At 38.0% G+C, this 18,551-nt stretch overlaps 1 protein-coding gene across 6 annotated transcripts in view; it reads left to right on the top strand.

The window, feature by feature from the left end:
• The window catches only part of IGF1 (insulin like growth factor 1), a 78,857-nt gene that overhangs the window by 5,265 nt on the left and 55,041 nt on the right, over positions 1-18,551 (top strand). The gene's annotated exons all lie outside the window — the stretch shown is intronic.

Genomic DNA, 18,551 nt, shown 5'->3' with positions numbered 1-18,551 from the left:
ACCCCCGCTCTGTGGATTTACAACCGCAGGGAGTGTATGAATAACTGAGTGACTGCCCATGGCTGGCCGCCGTCCTCCACCTCTGAGATTCCTCACCTTAAACTAAGCCTAGTGTGTCAGCGGGGCTGTGACAGGTTTTGCAGATTTAGGATGGAATTTTCCTCCTTAGCAGTTTGTCTTTTAACTACTTCCTGCCGAGCTTTCTCAAAATTACTGTACTCTACCCTCACTTTCAGTAAAAGGAAGGGGACAGAATGACCCTGAGGAATTGAAGTTTTTGTTTTTGTGATCTGTGAGTGCCCATATAAACATATGGAAACATCAAGGCCTGTTTTAAGTGCTAGGTAATTCAGAGTAAAATAGTAAGGTGGACTGGGAAAAAGAATTAAGGGGCAAATCCCAGATGTCACCATGCAATACGAAAGCATCAGGGACAGAAGGTGAACTTTGCTCAAAGGCACATTTGCAAAAACATAGCCATTCTCTAAATGCAAAGTGATATGCCATATTAATTTGTCCTCTATGCAAATTGACCTTGATGTTTTGTTATTGCCTTCCTTTTCTCTGGGACTCTCTTGTGATATCTCCATCTGGAAAAGGGTTTCTGACAAGTGTGGGGTTACTTATCCCATAAGTAGATCTCAGGTGATTAAAAAGCTGACGGTCAATAAAAAATAGACAGCCCAGGGGCACCTGGGTGGCTCAGTGGGTTAAGCCACTGCCTTTGGCTCAGGTCATGATCTCAGGGTCCTGGGATCGAGCCCCGCATCGGGCTCTCTGCTCAGCAGGGAGCCTGCTTCCCCCTCTCTCTCTGCCTGCCTCTCTGCCTACTTGTGATCTCTGTCAAATAAATAAATAAAATCTTTAAAAAAAAATAGACAGCCCAGTCAATGTTTGCAAGTAATAAACACAAACATAAGTCAATGTTGCCTGGGGGAAATGAGCACTTACAGAATCTACCTCAGAGGCATCTACCTTATTGTATAATATATCTTATTGTCCTTATTGTATAGGACTGTGAAAGATTTAAAGCCAATTGCTCATTCTATATAATTATTTAGAATTTTAGAGAGTTCCAGGAAACTGATGTTCAGGTCCTCAGTGAGCATGAATCATTCTTAGAGGTTCATTATCGCTCGAGTATAGACAGCTTACCTCAGTTGCCCACTAAGTTTTGAATAGCTCCTCTGATGACTCACATACTTCAAGTCTTTCTCATCTTCTTCCCAGGGAAGGTTGTGTGTGTCTGTGTGTATGTGCAGTGTATACACAAGTGTGAGCATGTGTTGGGGGGGATGCTGTATAGAGCAGACTGGGATGAGTTGGGGAGATGGGAAGGGAGAAGCCAATGGGGGACTGATGATTTGTACTCACCATAGATTTGGCAACAAATAGTCTTTAAACAACTGGTGACAGAGAATGAGAAGTGCTACCTGAATGGGCAAACACCCTTCTCTGTTTCCAGCTAATGCTTTAATAGAGTGAATTCATTTATTTTTCTGGCAATAAAGAAATTCTATCCAGTTCTCTATTGTAGAGTAGATGAATAATTTCACTGGGTGAGTACTTTTCAAATAGCAGACTTCTTTTACCTTTGAAATATACAATAAAAGGCAAATGTGTTACATCAACATCACCCAATGATGAGATGTCATTATTCTTTACTTTGCTGCTACTGATCCACATATAAAAAATGAATAAGTTATTCTCACATATTATGTCCAAGAGGATTTTTTTTTTGCCTTGATAATCTGTTTTTGCAATTTCCTTTGATCCAAGGATCAAGGTAACTGCCAAGCCCACAATTGTCTTCTGTTATGTGCCAGGATGAATTGTCTTGTTCAACTTGATGTGTTCCAGGATTTCCATGTAGAGTGCAAGAAAACTGGACATTCTGTGCCTGTGGTGTTTGCATTAGATAATGAAAAATGGGAATGTAAATAATGATTTGGTCTCAAGTAACCATATAATACTGATATATGTGCACACAGATGGTTAAGAGTATTGGACAACTAGGATGAAAACCAATTTCAAGGCACCAAAAAGGTTCTTTCATTGTTACTACAATGATCAAATTTTAGCAAATATTTTTCGATTCCATTCGAATAACTTGAAAGGGAAAGGTTATATACAGCAGCTTTTGATGTTCAGAGTATGACATTGGATCGAAAATGGTTTCATAGATTATTGATTGTTGTCAGTATTGTCACTGAGACCATGTTTCATAAATTCTGCCTTATAGAATTCCATGACTATTGTCTGACATAGACCAAAAGTATTCATTTTAACTTTCTAGTGAATTGGACAATCCTTTCTGCCCAAAAGAAGTTAACCCCTTTAAATTTTTTAATTCAAAACATCAGTGTAGCATCTGCTACATGTCATACATTGTACTAGGCATGAATGAGATGCCTAGAAATGAATGAGAAATTGACTTTGCTTTCAAAGAACTCATAGTCTAGTTAGGAGATTAAAAAAATACACATAAGTATTTTCAAGTGTCATAAGAGAAAAATAATCATAGGAGAATAGATTATAGTTCTTTGCCTTTTTCCTGAATATTTTGTCCCATTTGAAATCACCTAACCAGGATCTACCCTCTCAATGGGCTTCTTGATGCCATAGACTATTTACCATGGAATCCCAGTATCTAGCTCAATGCCTGGCTGAGATAGTAGAGTCTCATATCTGATCACTGGACTGACAAGCTTGAATTAAACTGTATCCAACTGAATCCAGTTGAATGGAATGGAATTACTTATTTGGGATCTTAGTCTTCAGAACCATAAAGATTTAGGTTTGTCAAGTACTTTGGATAATTCCTGCCTCCTACTTACCCAGCTGTTGGATAAAATTGTTTTTCTTTTATTCAACTGAATATGGTGGATACTAACAATGACTTAGAGTCTGCATTTTGGTCATAATCCTTAAGCCTACATTGATGGTCTGTTTTGTGTCTGAGCCAATTATTCTAACAAGCATTAACTGTTGTCAACAAATTTTATTGAGTTTCCTTTTTGTCCCCTGTGATTTAGTGGAGAAGTCAACTCTAAGCATTTATGGGTCTTTGAGATACTTTTTAGAGGAAAGCAGTGTTCTTCACCTCTATTCCCTGTCAGTTGACTCTTTTCATTGTTTTTACCCTTACCTTCAAAGTTTTATTGTGGTTGTGCCTTTTATTTTAAGCTGCTTCAAATCCATTTTGAAAATATAGTTTCGTTGTTGTTTTCTTTTTTTTAGAGTGGAAAGCAGTTTCTGATCTTCGTTTAAAATTCAAATATCTAAAAGAAAATTGCCTCAATATTTATTTTTTTTTTTTGGTCAGGTCAGAGTGTTTAACAAGGGGAATTTTTTTTAACCTATTAGAAACAGAACAGTTCTGAATTTTAAAAAATTAATGTTTACTTTGTATAGACTGACCCAGTGTGTGAATGAGCTCATATTTCTCTATAAGCACAAGTTCCACTACAACATAGTGGAAGCAACCTTCTAGATTATCTGTTTTGTGAACAATTTTTCTAGCATAAGTAGAACAGTTCCTCTATAATTAATACAGCTTCCCCAGACATTTTACGAAATGAAAGTTCCAATGAAGAGCTAATTACTAATTCTTCCCTATGCATCATAGTAAGAGAAGGTATCAGCCAGTCTTGTGCTCTCACAGTCCTGTGAGAAAAATGGTGGCGTAATGAAGTGGCACATTGGGAAAGAGCTAGCTATTATCTCGCCAGATTGATGGAGCCCTCATAGAGGAGGGCTTGTGATAACCTCATTTTGCATGAAACATAGCAAGAGGAACAGAGCTTCAAGTGAAAAAGAAGAAGTTAAGCTTGCCATAGATATAATTTTTTGACAGTCATGGTGATTAAACATTTTAACATGTACTTTAGGGGCTTGTGGAATTTCTCTCTTTGGATATACTTAAAAATTTGACAGACAACCAACCATCTTGGATGGTTTCAATTAAGAGCAACCAAAAGAAAGGAAGTTTCTGGGGTCCTTTTTAGTTTTAAGAGTCTATAAACAGTCCCTTAAATAAACTGTATATGCTTTACCTCAGTGGTCTGGGAAAAAGGAGAAGTAAATCAATTAGAAAAGAAAGTTGGATATCCTTTCAGCTATTCCAGATTTATAGGTTTTGTAAAGCATGCTTCCAATGCATAGTTATTAAGAACGGGTCTGAATAGAATAAGGCCATTCTTCACGTGTTAAAACATACTGCTTTTATAGAGTTTAAGTGAAACTTTGCAATGAAATTCATGGTTATTGATTGTAATAACCTTCCTAGATCTAGGTATTATTATTAACTCAGGCTTCTTTCATTTGAAATATAGTGCTCAGAAAACTGCTCCCAGACCTGTCACTCATTAGCTGTATGACTTTGGCAGGCATTTAAACTTCCTGGGTCAAAATGTCCTTGTCCATAAAACAAGGGGATTTTGTTAAAGCAAATGACTTCTTCTAATTTTAACAGACTCATAGTCCAGGTTATAATGAGCAAGGATTTGGTGCTATTCAGGAAAGTCGAACCTTAAATTTAAGTAGTGACCAAAGAACATTTAGTGTTCTTTATCTTCCCTAAAGAGTTTTTGTTTGCCCCCAAAGATAGAAGATTCCAGTACTTAAAGAAAGAATAGCCAGCTTCTTTGCTTTGCTTTATTTTGTTTTAAGCTGGATTTCAACCCCTCAGGAATGGAACGGAAGTTCAGACATGACCAAATACACAAAGGTCATCTAACCAAAGGAGCACATGCCTCATGCAAGCAGATTGCTGGGTTTCTTTGTGAGGAACGACCAGCTGACAGTTCTCATCTTTACATTTTCTCACTCTCTTGGATGTGAGAACAAGGGAGTAGGTCAATTTTTAGTTGCCCTTTATTAAACCAGAAGGAGCAAATAAGAATCTATAGGCTTCTAAATCTTGACCAACCTCCTTTTGCCAGGCTTGTTGAAACAGCCTTTCCAATTAAAGAAGGGAGTATATAGTTCAGGGCATTCAAAGATATACACCATTAGCATTGCTTTGAGTGGGGCTGGGGTTGAGCCACACCATTTGTATTCCATGGCTTGGTACCCATGCATTTGTATGACAGCTGGTCAAAATTAAGGGTACAGTCTCTGGCTGTGGAAAAGCTTTTCTCTTTGAAATTATTTGGCACAGGTGCGGTTTGACCTTATGGCCCTGCCCTCATCAGCACCACTAAGTTACTAGGCCACAGATATTCTTAAAGAAAAGTAAGGAGTTTTTTGTATTGATGCTAAATGCTTGCTACTACTCTTTAAATATGCCCAAGAGGACCAGTCTATGCAAACAAAGGACCACTTAAAAGGTGATAGTTTCTGTGAGAAATTAGAAGATAATTTGCGTTTTTCTGAGATTTTAATATTCTTTAAGACTATCTCCTTGATGGAGAATTATAAGAAGCAGAAGAGTGAAGGGTTCAGGATCAAGAACATGGTCTCTACTGCCAAGAATTCAGAGTCTGAATTCTAGTTTACTTGGTGGGTGGCCTTGAGCAAATTACTTAACCTCTTTGTTCCTCAATTCCTCATCTGTAAAATGGGGCCTACCTCATAGAACTGGTGTTAGGATTAAAGGAATTAATGTATTAGGACATATTAACTTAGAATACTGCCTGGCACACAGTAAGCACCATACACATTAGCTGTACTTATGTACTTTCTTGTGGGGTCAGTTGCAGAGTCTGTTGCAAAGGTTGAGGTATCTGAACAGCCCAATTAGTTAGACACTCATTTTCTCTCCTTAGGATAGCTGATAAAACCTATTATTAGTAGTAATAGCAATATCAATAGAAAGAAGAATGTCTTGTGTTTGACTAGTATATTTACTTTTTCAAAATTCGCTTGTATCAGCTCATCTCACTTTGGTTTTATCCCTGGAAGGGAAGAATTATTGCTTCACTGGACAAATTAGAATTATGAGAAACTGAGATTTTGTGATTTACCTCACTGGACAGATCTAGAACAAAAGTCAAGGTCTCTTGTCTCCAAGAAGCATGTTCATTTGGCCATTTACATTGTTCAGAGGCCCAAAATGTTATGGCATAGGGAGATGCTTCCAAAAATCCTATCCTCTTCTGAGAGAGAGTAACACAGTTGATTCTGAACACTTCTTTGAAAAGAGGCATGAGGGAGACACTCATGTGATGACCCTACATTTTATCTTCCAGAAAATTTAGGAAATACTAATTGAATATCTTCAGGGTGCCCAAGAAAATCTTTGATTAGGGGCTGTTGCTGTTCAAGAGACTGGACCCTACTCAGGGTAAATACTGCAGCTCACCTGTGAGCACCAGGATATGCAGTACAATCCGGGGGAACTCTTCTTCTGGACAACTTCACATTTTCTTCCTTCTCTGCTTGCAAATGTCAAGTGCCTCATTTTTTGCAGCTCTTAGTTCTGTTGTTTTTTCTCAAAGACCAACTGAAAAAGGGCTGTTTGTTTGGACTGGGAATCTTTCTCTGGGTGTTATGGAAGAGAGGTGGTAAAGGAGAGGTGAGCACAAGGTGCCATAATCCAGATAGTGTGCCAAGCAGAAAGAGACTTCTCCAGCTTGACTATGGGAGGAGTTATGAGACAGCCTGGGGTTTGGATGTAAGGCTTTCACCTGTGCAGATACCATTCAACCAGCTGTTTGACACTGTTGGTTTTGGATGTATTGTTTCTTAAGTGGCTAGTAAGTTAGGCATTTTGGATCCAGAAGACAGTTAGGACTGTCTTCTCTATTTTTCAAATTCCCTGGGCTACCATATGCGTTTTCCAGACATCATGTACCATGCCAGCCTTCCTCAGGGCCTCTGTAAAGAGCCGACCTCACCCCTCTAGCAGCCTTCCTTCCCATTTCACAGTCTATAACAAAAAAATCAGACACTGAAAACAAGTACAAGATTTCTCTCAAGTAGACTTCTCATTGTTCTCAATAATGGGCTACAAAGCCTTTGCTCTTTCATGAAGCCAGATGTCTTTGACAACCATGGTGGCAAAAAAATTGTTCTTGCCCGGAGCTGCTGCCCAGCCAGAGTTCCATCCTACACCTCTCTCTGAAACATCAGCAAGCTCTTACATCACAAATAATTACTTCTGGTTGCCTGGAAAGTTCAAATCTTCAGGCCTTATTAGCTGTTAGACTAAGAAGATGACAACACAGCATTTTGTTTGTCTTTATCTATATGTGATATCATGTTTAAAACAGCAAAGAGCTGTTATTTGACGTGTGATTCCTTAACTGCAGTAAGTTGTCGGCCATTTAATGCATTGTTTAGTCTCACATTGGCTAAAGCCACTTAAAGAAGCACTTGGCAAGCTCTGGCTTTTCATTCTTGGCATAGCTGCCCCTCTTACTTTTTCACTGAACCTTAAATACCAAGAAAAACCCTTCACTTACTTTATATCTGGCATATTGCTTTATACAATTGGCCAGAACTTTTGCATGTGGCCCTCTGCATTTGTCCTAGGGTAATTAATGGCTTTGCAATATTTGATCAGCAGCAGCATGGACACAAAGAAAAATTGTGCAACCCGTAGAGACCACACACTCTTTTAAATTAAAACCTTTTGCATTAAATGCTCAGGCATACTACAGGATAGGGTCTCCATGCCAAAAAAAAAAAAAAAAAAAAAAGAAAGAAAGAAAGAAAAAAGAAAGGCTGTGCTGAAGCATCTGGAAAGACACCCAAGGAGCTGATTATTGATTAAGTATATATCTCTCTAGTACCTGCTTCTTAAAAATACCTGATTATTCAAAGGAAGTAAAATTAAAGACTGCTACAAGGTTGGAACCCCTTGAAAAATAGTCATACATCAAGAATGAAACTCATAGAGAGGTGACATGTCCAAGGTCACACTGTTACTTAGTGGCAGAAATAGAAAAAGGTACTATTGATTCTCTTTTCTGATTCCAATGTGGTGTTTGTCTTTTGGCAGCAATGAACCGTGCCCCACGTCAAGTTACCCAGTATATTAAAATGGGCTGGGACAGGCCTCCAATCAGGCTCACCGAAACGAATATAGATCTTGATGGCTCTCTCATTCCAGTAAACTCACCTGAAACTTAAGTTTAACACTTTTCCTTGGTGTAGAAATTTGTACAAACTAAAGTAATTCCTTGCCTGTTTCTTATACATTACACAAAATCTTCAGATGTGCTTTAGGCATTCCAAGTCCACTTAAGGTCATAATTTAGACTATTATTGTATATTATATTATTCTGACTCTTTGGTCACTGTCTCCAATGTCAACTTGGGTAGAGCTGCTTTGGAATGACTTAGCAAAGCTGTGCTTCTGGAAAATCTGAAACAGACTGACGAGTTGTTGGATCAGCTTTTTTTCTGGAGATTTCTCTGACAGCCCCAGGCCAAAAGAAATTTACACCTGATTTTTTTGCAGACTTCCAGGCAAATGCTCTATGAATCTTTTCAGACTTTCTTCTTTAATCTGTGGTCTTTATGAGATATTAAAAGATTATTGGAGTGGTCTTTTTAAACTTTGAAATTGGGTTAGTCATAGAGTCAATTCTGTGAATATTGCTGGGAAGATGGTACTGCCTCTGTGCCATTTACCCTGATGAAATGGCTCTTTCATCAGAGGCAAGTGATTAAGAAAGTCTGCATTGAGCCAATGCACATGCAGCCAACAACTCCTGATTATCTACGAAACTGGGGAAAGGAGCACCCAGAGTTAGAATTCTAGATTAAACTGATTTGAGGACACTATAGATTTTGGCCTCCTCACTTCTCCTTCTTCACTGCCCCCAGCTCCAGCCCCTTTGTGAGACAAAGGGACATGTTTTTAAATCCTATTTTATTCTTATACTCCCCACTCACCTCCCTCAGCAGTGTCATTGGCAACAGTTTCTCAACCTCAACACTATTGACATTTTGGGCCAGGTAACTTTTTACTGGGGGAGGGGAGTTCTGTGCATTGTGAATGTTTAGCACCAGACTTGGCTACTACCCTCTGGATGCTAGTATCCCTCCTCTGAGTCATGACAATCAAAAGCATCTCAACATTGCCTGATCCCCTCAGGGTAGGGGTGTGGAATCACCCCTAGTTGAGAACTACTGGACTAGAAGTCTCCAGAAGAGAAGCAACTAGAGGGATGGGAAAGCCATAAGTGAAAGAAACAGAAAAGCTAATTATCAGTCACTGGTTAATCAGGAGTTTATGTTCCATTGCCCAGAGTAAACAGTGAGAACATTCACTGTGGCTTTGAAAAATTTTTTCTGAAATTAAAAAATTGTTCCTATAGGCTATCTAGAAGGTATTTGTAGGCACTCCTTTTTGTGTTATAGCTACAGAACTCATTTATTTTAGTAACATCAGTAAAGGAAGGTAGAAATGGTATAAAGCAAAACTTTGTGCTTAGAATTATAATGAAAAAAAAAAAAAGAAATATAATGACCACTGGAGCAAATGAAAAAGAAGACCATTATCTATGACCTCAATATTTATGGCATTTTCCTTCTTAGTCATATAATAAATAGCTGTCAATGTCCCATAAGTGAAAAAGCCTGGCTCAAATATGGTGGCCACAATTTTTTTCTTTCTTTCTGTTTCTTTCCGATCTAAATATCACCAGAGGCATTTTATTGCCCAGAAACAGCCCCAGCAGAAGACAGAAAGATCAATGAAGTATTGCATACGAAACTGAAGTTCCACATTTAAGTCTCACCCAGTTCCCCTACTTAATAGCATTTCTTCCCCTTGGCGCAGTTACTTAATATCCTTGGGTCTTACATTCTCCTCATTAATAAAGTGGGAATTAAAATATTACACCTTGTTTTGAGGTTCAACTATAGAAGGGCTTTGAAAACCTAAGAGGCCATCCAAATATGTTACCGTTAATTGAATGAGTTGAGTGCTTTGCCTTGTCCCTCTAATCATCACCACGAATTATTTCAGTGGTTCAACTTCAGTTATTAATGATATTGACCCATCAGTTCAAGTGTTCTGCAATAATTATAATTTAGAAAAGTTAATTTGGCAGTTAATTAACCTTATTAATCAGAAAGAAAAGTATATTGGTATCTTCTTTTAAGATATCACTTTGCATTTAGATGGCCCAAGAGTTAACTAACGGATTTTCAGAATGTTCGCCCAGTATTACTATTCATGTCCTCAATGCAGGAAGCAGGAAAAAAAAAAGACAGAGCTTATCACTTTACCACACTAAACTTGCTTAAAGATTCTGTCTCCTCAAGGTGGTTAGGTAGTCACTGGGTTTCACATGTAGGCAAAAGATTTCCATTCTCCCAAGTCAGAGATTTCCATTCTCCCAAGCTATTGGTGATTTCTGCTCAGCCTCAAACGCAGTGTTCAGCAGAGAGAATGTACTCACTAATCAGAAAAGTATCTCTGCACTCTCAGGTTGCTGACTGTAACTACTTCCTTATCTCAGGCTGACTTAGGACAATTGAATTTTTTTGTTTGGGCATGTCTTTGATGAGATAAAAATTGTGAGTGTTATCACCGTATGGCCCAGTGACCGTGTGGCAGGTGGTTCTTCTGTTTCAGAGGCTTCACATCCAACGGCTCTCAGAAACATAATATTTGACTTAGCAAAGACACTTTTGAACCTCACAATCAAATACTGGTCACTGCTACCATGAATTTTCATTCTATTTTGAACTCTTTCAGAAAAATGAAGTTTTAAGTTTGTTTGTTTGTTTTTTCCTGTCCTCCACAGCATCTGGGGTTGGACACTTAATAAAACTGTTTGATTTGATGTTGACAAAATCATTCCACTATTTCCTTCTACCAGTCCCCAGAATATATCCCAAGGACTTTCCATTTGTTACTGCAACCATTAAGGATCTGAGATTTAAGGTATAGGATAAAAAAGCTTATCTGAGATATCATTTCTTGGGACCCCTTCACTACTGCCCCAGTAAAAATTTCTGCTAGCTCAACAGTAAGCTAATTCTAGTCAACAGAGAATTTTCAAGGTCTACCAGAAGAGCCTTCACAAAGAAGTTCCATCTGTGGAAGTGGCTTTGAAAACAGAACCTCCAGTCAGTTCCTCTCTGTTTCATCTGAGATATTCATACTAAAAGGAGTGACGGTAGTCAAGGGAAGGCACATAACAAATGGTCCATCTCTGGCAAATAAACCCCCAATACAAGTATAACAGCTAGAGCACAAGCCCTCGGAGAATAAGTAACTTTTTATTTGCCACTGCATAATTGAAGAATTGGAGGTCTAGAAAGAACCATATAGAGCAATCTGGTTCAGTGCTCTCACTTCCCAGAAGAAGGAAGCAAGATCCAGAAAATAAAATAATAGGCATGAGGTCACAAAGCACACTGGTGGGAAAGCCAGAACTGCAATTCAGTCACCTCACTTAATCTAGGGTTTTTGCATAGGACTACACTGTAAACTTAACCTTGATAAACTCACATAAAGGTAGCACTAGCAACTCAGGATTACTGTCAGTCAGTCACTTCTGTTATAGTGCATTAGAACAGTGTTTGAAAATCTGAGCCCTTAACCAATCAGAAAACTTTTTCTTTTCGAACTTCTGTCACCCATTGGATAACATCATCAAGTCTCTTTATTCCAAATCTTATCAACCTTACTGTAGGACTAATGGATTTTCATAGATTCTAGTAGTTTGATGGATTAGAAATTTTAAAGAAAATAGTAAAGAGTTAATTTCTTTTTAGAGATACCTTTAATTTCAAGTCATGTCAGTTGGTTGCCTAGTTTATGCATTTTGTATTGCTTGTTAACTCAAAAGCCACCCAAAACAAAAGGTATTGTCGATGCATTATTTCTGTCTCCACACATTCCTGACTTGCTAGCTTTCCATGAAGGTCTTCCATGAAGAAGCTTAAATTTTCCTACGTATTTTGAGTTTTATGTTTCTTTCCATTAAAGTTTCCAGCCGTTCATAGACATATTTAGTTTGGCAGAAGGTAGTGGTGACTCATGGAATGAAGAAATTTGAAAGCAAAGCTACTGAAAATCGATCTAATTTCTTTTTGGGGTAATTTGGGAGTGAGCAATTGATAATTTGTCTAATTTTTCCTAGTTTCATCAGCTGCCATACTGCCAATATTTGTTCCATATGGGTGCTTTGTTATGACTGAAACATATAACAAATTTCAGCTGCAACTATATCTAATATGGTCAAAGGCTAAGACTATTGTTGGCTCATTTTCTCATTGTTTTTGGCTGGACACCCTCAATCAATGGTTATTGAGTGAAAAAACAGGATCATATTGAAACCATTTTCAGCATGTTCCTTCCTATGGATCCAGCCATTTCACTGTGAGTTTGTCAAGCACAGCAAATGTTCCTTATTAAAGGGATGATTATGTTTTCGACATAGATGTGACTGCCAGTTAACTGCATTCACCTTATAATTCCACTCTCGCAATTTGGTGTAGAGATGTTTTTGGCTTTCCAAAGATTCCTTCTTTTCAGCTGATTCTTGCCTCCCACTATGGAACAGATATTTGGGGATAGATTCTGAGAAGATCAGTGACATACTCATACAATAAGCATCATTTCAGGCTTACCTTAAGATAGACAGTCTGTGGGCCCTGAGTTATTAGAATCACAAGACTTGTAAAAGGTATTAGTGCCACAAATCTGGCTGGCATTTCTGTAGATTACTAGTGCTTTGCATGCAATTATGGAAAACTCCCTTACCAGAGAAACCAGACCAGGGTTTAGTAACATTGCATGAAAACACTATGCTGTGTAAGCTAAAGACACAGAAGAACTTACTTCTGGCTGGTTCTAAAGTAGGCACTGATCACTGACATCCATCAAGTAATTTATTTCAGTCAATATAAATGATTTCAATATCCTCCTCCAACAACAACAACAACATAATGGCAATAATAAAGAACAGAGAATTCTCTTAGAAGAAACCAGACGTTATTGAAGACCATCGAAAGTGGCAAAAAGTAATCTCTTGTTTATGATAGGAAAGTTTGGTTTGATTAACAAATGTTCTAAGGTCACAGATATTACATAGTAAAAATACAGTTTAGTGTATGAAGACTACAGCCTTGCTACTCGAAGCAACCTGATAGCTTGTTGGAAACACAAAATCAGGGGCTCTACTCCAGACTAATTAAAACAAAATCTGCATTTTAAACCAGATGCCCAGAGGATTCATATGCACATCAGGATTTGAGGAGCCCTGGTCTAGGGAATCACAGAAAATAACAGGTACATGTTGGTAGGTGACTCATCTGTTAAAAAAGAGAACACAAGCTAGTCAGGGCTGAACTTCCACTTAAGATTTGAAAAGTGTTGGAGCCAAACATGCTTGTGATCATTAACAATATATATGCTGATTCAACCATATCAAGTCCCCAATTCCTTCAGGTTGGTAGAGACTTTCCTGGGAGGAAGTATAGAACTGCTCCAAGGATAACCCCAAGGGCTGACCTTCTGTGAACTGGAAATTGGAACTCCTAATTGCTGTGGCTGCAATTTCCAAACCCATCACTGGGGCCAGGAACTGAGATCCAGTCCTTTAGATCTTGCCAGCTTCTTTTTCAATAGTTACATTTTATAAGAACAGCCAAGCAAGAGTCCTTAAAAAAAAATATTTCTAATTGCATTGAGTGGACAAATGTGTGTTTTACTCATATCAAATTGCTTCCTTTGTCGTGTTTAGCCAGGTTCTAATATTATTTTTTATGACTCTGAGTTGATTAGTTCCATTAGGTTTGCTATTGGAATTTAAAAGAAATTGTTTTGAGCTAAGAAAACTGGGTTTCTGTCTCCTATTGGAAAATAAAGGGTAAACTTTAAAACTGCAGCTGGCTCCCAGTTGAAAGCCTTCACTAGACCCTTTCTGGAACTAGACAAGTTCCCCAGGCTGAACCAATTAATGAAAGTCCAGATATCTAAAGGACGTGCTTGTTCAGAAAGACCTCATCCTACAGTAAGGCAGGTAAAAGTGAGAGAGGTCCAGTTTATAACTTCTTTTCCTTGAATGACACGAGAAAAAAAGAGGGAGGGCTTTGAATGAGGGACTTTGGGTATCTTGGGTTTACCCAGAGGTTTGCCACTAAATAACTTGGTAAATTTGGTGAATAGTCCCATGAGTCTCAAAACCTGTTTCCGTTGGAACAATAATATTAAGTTGAACCATGACATTCCACTTCTGAAATGGGGTCACTATGATCTCTTTTCACAATTCTCCAGAAGGAAAAAAGTAAGTCATAGATATAGTTTTCAGAATTTTTTCATATACATTTTCCTTAAATTTTAAGTATCTGTCACCTCCTGATTATAGTCAATTCAATTGGTAGTACTGGACTTAGCTCTCAATTATATATTTAATTTGTTTAGACTTAGTCCTCAGCATTTTAATGCAACGTCCCTTACTCCTCAGCCCTCTACCCACTGAAAGAATGTTGAACAGGCACTCTCTAGAACCTTTTCCAAAACTAACTTTTACTGTGTTTCATGAAAATCTCTAAAATCATTTAAGAAATCCAACTGGATATAGAGCTATTATTGTTTCTTTACTAGAATTCTTCGTTCATTATTTTTACTCAGAGCTTTAGTAAAATGTATGGAAGTAAAATTATGGCATTAATTTATTTAATTATAGCATTTACTGGGCACCTGTTCTGTGCTAATAAAGAGGATAAAGCCGTGCCTTCAAAGAGATTTCTCACTTGTATGTGAGAACCCATTAAATATCAATCATGAACCCCAAGCTTGGATCAGATAGAAATGTTCCTCCCCTATATTATTCCAACCTACACCATCCATTGAGTTCCCTCTTGTTAGCAAAACATTAATGATGAAAGGCATGAGTAAAGATACCTACTACCCTCACAGAGTTACTTTAAACCAGATATCACAAAATTGTGCCCTATTCCCACCCTACCTGAATCTAGGCCACAAACATGTTTTGTTTGCACCAACAAATATACTTTTTAAATTTTGGAATTATAAAAACCGAGAGATTTTTGGAAAGTTATTTGATCTAGTGGTACTAGTCAGCATTCCTGAGTAGCTGCTATTAGCTAGAGGTTTTTAGGTGGGCTATATGCTCCTTTAGCCCACCACAGTGCCTTACAGGCTTGCTTTATTCATCTACATACCCATGGGGCCTCAGCATACATGGACCTGTGCCACCCCTTCCCCAGATATACAAGATATCTTTGGATATTAACCATACACCTTTCTTCTTTATTCAACACAACATTCGTTTATTGCCTTTGCACTATCACCCACACATTAGACTAGCCACTGCTGATTCCATAAACTTTTCTTTAAAGTGTTTCATTTTTCTCCTCAAACATAGCAAGGGTATAGCTCAGATAAAATTTAAAAGATGATCAAGTCTTCCTGGTGAAGGAAGAGCCCAAGTATGAAAAACTGAACATTCAATAATTTAGAGGCTATCAGAGGGATATTTCTTCAAGAGTAAGTGAGCTTTTGGACAGTGACCTTGTAAGGAAGGAAAGACCAGTTTCCCAGCCAACTCAATGGACAAGTTACGCAATCACTCCAAGTGTTTAGGACAATGGAGACCATCAAACTCAACTCTTCAGACAAAGTGAGTTGTAGCATTGTAGTTTGTTTTGCACCAAGATCCAGAACAGCTGTTACCAATTCACTGGAAGATTACACATGTGTCCTTCCTTCCATTCCCATCACTATTTAGGTCCTCCTCATCACTCACCAAAACTATTGCAACAGCCTCCTCAATGATCGCTCTGTGTCCAATATTGCTTGACACCAGCCATCCCACCCATGAAATTAATCTTTCTAAAGCACAGTTCTAATCACTTTATTCCTTTTCTAAACAACTTCAGTGACCATCCATGGCTAAGTAAATTGAATCCAAATTCCACAATTTGATAGTAAGGCATTTTATATAAGACCTCTATCTAACTTTTCAACTCTATTTTCTAACATTTCCCTACAGCAAAGCTCAAAAACTGGCAGTCTGTAAATTGCATCCAATCTTCAGAAGTATTTAGTTTGGCAAATGCAGTGTTTTTACAAAACTTTGAATTATCTGTCTCTTACCTCTACATTAGTACCAAAATCTTCACCACTCTCTATTGCATTAGTGTGGCCCACTGACTCCCTTACAGGATTTGCTTGGCTGTTATAGGCATTTGAGTTTACATATTCCAACATCTAACCTAGATGATTTCCTACCATATATATTATTTTCCTGGGTTTTCTTCCTGTTTTTCTTTCAAATGTCACCTCTTCTGAAAAATCTTCTACCAGATGTCAACTCTCTTTCCTCTGAATAACAATACTATTACTCTTACAACACTTAAAATCTATTCTATATTGTGTTTTTTTGGTGAGTGTTCATGCTTTATATCATCTGGTTGGCTATAAGCTCCTCAAAGCTGACAACTGTTTTATTAATCTTCTGTAAAATCCCACATACTCCCTTGTACACAACACAGTCAATTTCTGCATGGAATTAATTAAGCTATCCATTTTTCTTTAGCCTCCCAGGCCTAGATTGGTAGTGCATGCCCATAATAAGGTAGTAACTCATTTGAAATGCAGACATGGCTGAGTTGGAAGGTCCCCATGGACTCTGAAGCATTTTCAAATAGAGAGTGAGAAATGCTGTATCTAAAGGAAACTACTGAGGGAATTTAGGTAAACAGAACATGATCCTTTCTGTTGGAAGCTGGCTGTGATCTTCTGATTAAATCCCTATTGCATGTCTCACAAGGAGCATCAGCAAACCCTTTAGTATGCTTAACTTTGTTAGAATTACAGAAGTCAGTCTTTTGGTGTGGGGGGGGCGTGCTGAAATAGTGAGTTTAGCCAGTGTCAGGTAGAGCACAAATACCCTTGAAAAAAATGAAAGAGAAAGAACTTTGCACACTGCATTCAAAGATATCCATTTCCAGAGTTACTGAACACCCAGAAAGGCACTCTCATTCCTGTTTGCCCTGGCAGAAGGAAGAGCCCATCAACAAGTTTCAAGGTTATAGAGTCAGAACTTAGTGGCTCCAGGGGTCCCTGGGTGGCTCAGAGGGTTAAGCTTCTGCCTTCGGCTCAGGTCATGATCTCAGGGTTCTGGGATAGAGCTCTGCATCAGGCTCTCTGCTCGGCAGGGAGCCTGCTTCTCCCTGCCTGCTCTCTAGTTCTCTGCCTGCCTACTTGCGATCTCTCTCTCTGTCAAATAGATAAACAAAATCTTAAAAAAAAAAAAAAAAAAAGAACTTAGTGGCTCCAGAAATGGATCCAACTTAACGAATCTTGATCAGAATGACCAGTTGTAAAATATGAACTAAAAGGCAGAAAGCCACTCTTCTAAAATAGAATTCAATTAGGCAGTGTTTTATGGACTAATATGTACCCCGGATGGTGCTAGAAATCAAGAAAAAGCTAAAACAAGAATGAAAGTGGGGACAACTAATATATTAACAAGCACACACCATGTTCTCCAGATATAAAAGCCTGCCTTAAGTTACTTCAGTCTGGTTAAGAATGTAACATTTACCCATGTGTAGAAATTATCATCAAGGTAAACTGAAAGCATTAAAAGAAATAATAAAATATAAAAATGACATTCTTTTTTTTTTTTTTTCTATTCCTCCTGGACATGGCAGATGTCAAAACATGCTTACTAAATTTCCAAATGAATATTGAGAGTTTTCATTCTTCTCTCTATATGTATAGTCCTGTGAAGTTTTCCATTGATGTTTAAAAGGAAGTGGAATTTGTCACCTTCATATACCTTCTGTCTGCCTGGGTCCTTAACTAGGTAGAGGTATGGATGTGTTCTGTTCCTTAAGAGAGGCAAGAAATACTGGGCAAACAAGCTGCTTTGACTTTGAGTTGATGAGAAGTATGTGGAAAAAAAACCCTCCCTTTGTGAATTTGCCAGGCCAGTCTTTCGAACTCAATCTCAATGATGTATCCAAATTCAACCTGGAGTCATGAGGTTCCCTTTCCATCTGATTCTCTGTATTTCCCTGTCGAGACATGGTCTGACACAGAGAACATGCGCAGCATTGATTCCTTTTCTTTCAGCACAAGGAGTCCTCAAAACAGATATTTTTCCAGATTAAACAGAAATCTAACTGTGCATATCTGGGTATATTTGAAATATATATTTTTATATAAAAATATAAAGATATTTTTATATAAAAATATATATTTATATGATATATTTTTTAACCAAAGGGACAATGTTAGGTATCAAAAGGGGTTCTGATTATGAGGTGAGGAGACCTGAACACCCTGAGAAGACTTTGATACTTATAAGCTGAGTGCCTTTAGGTAATTCTCTTTCTTGTAAACAGGGTACTATCAAAACTGTTCTGCCTCCAAAAGGGGGGGTTGTGAGTATCAGGCAAAATAATACCTCTGGAGTCTTCCCATAGTTTCTAGGTAATTAAGGCCTAGGTTTCTAGAGATAACTTGAATGAGGTGTTATTTGAATTGATGGAGTGCTAGGCTAAAGTACATTCTAAAGTTGCAATTGGGTTAGCCAAAATGACATTCAGGCACCTTTCTCTAGAGGTTGGGACAGCCATTCCTTTTTGGGTCATGTATCCCTTTT

This window comes from Lutra lutra, chromosome 8 (genome assembly GCF_902655055.1).
Source record: "Lutra lutra chromosome 8, mLutLut1.2, whole genome shotgun sequence".
Classification (NCBI taxonomy): domain Eukaryota; kingdom Metazoa; phylum Chordata; class Mammalia; order Carnivora; family Mustelidae; genus Lutra; species Lutra lutra.
The sequence above is the reverse complement of the archived record's forward strand: the minus strand, read 5'-3'. Positions and strand labels throughout refer to the sequence as shown.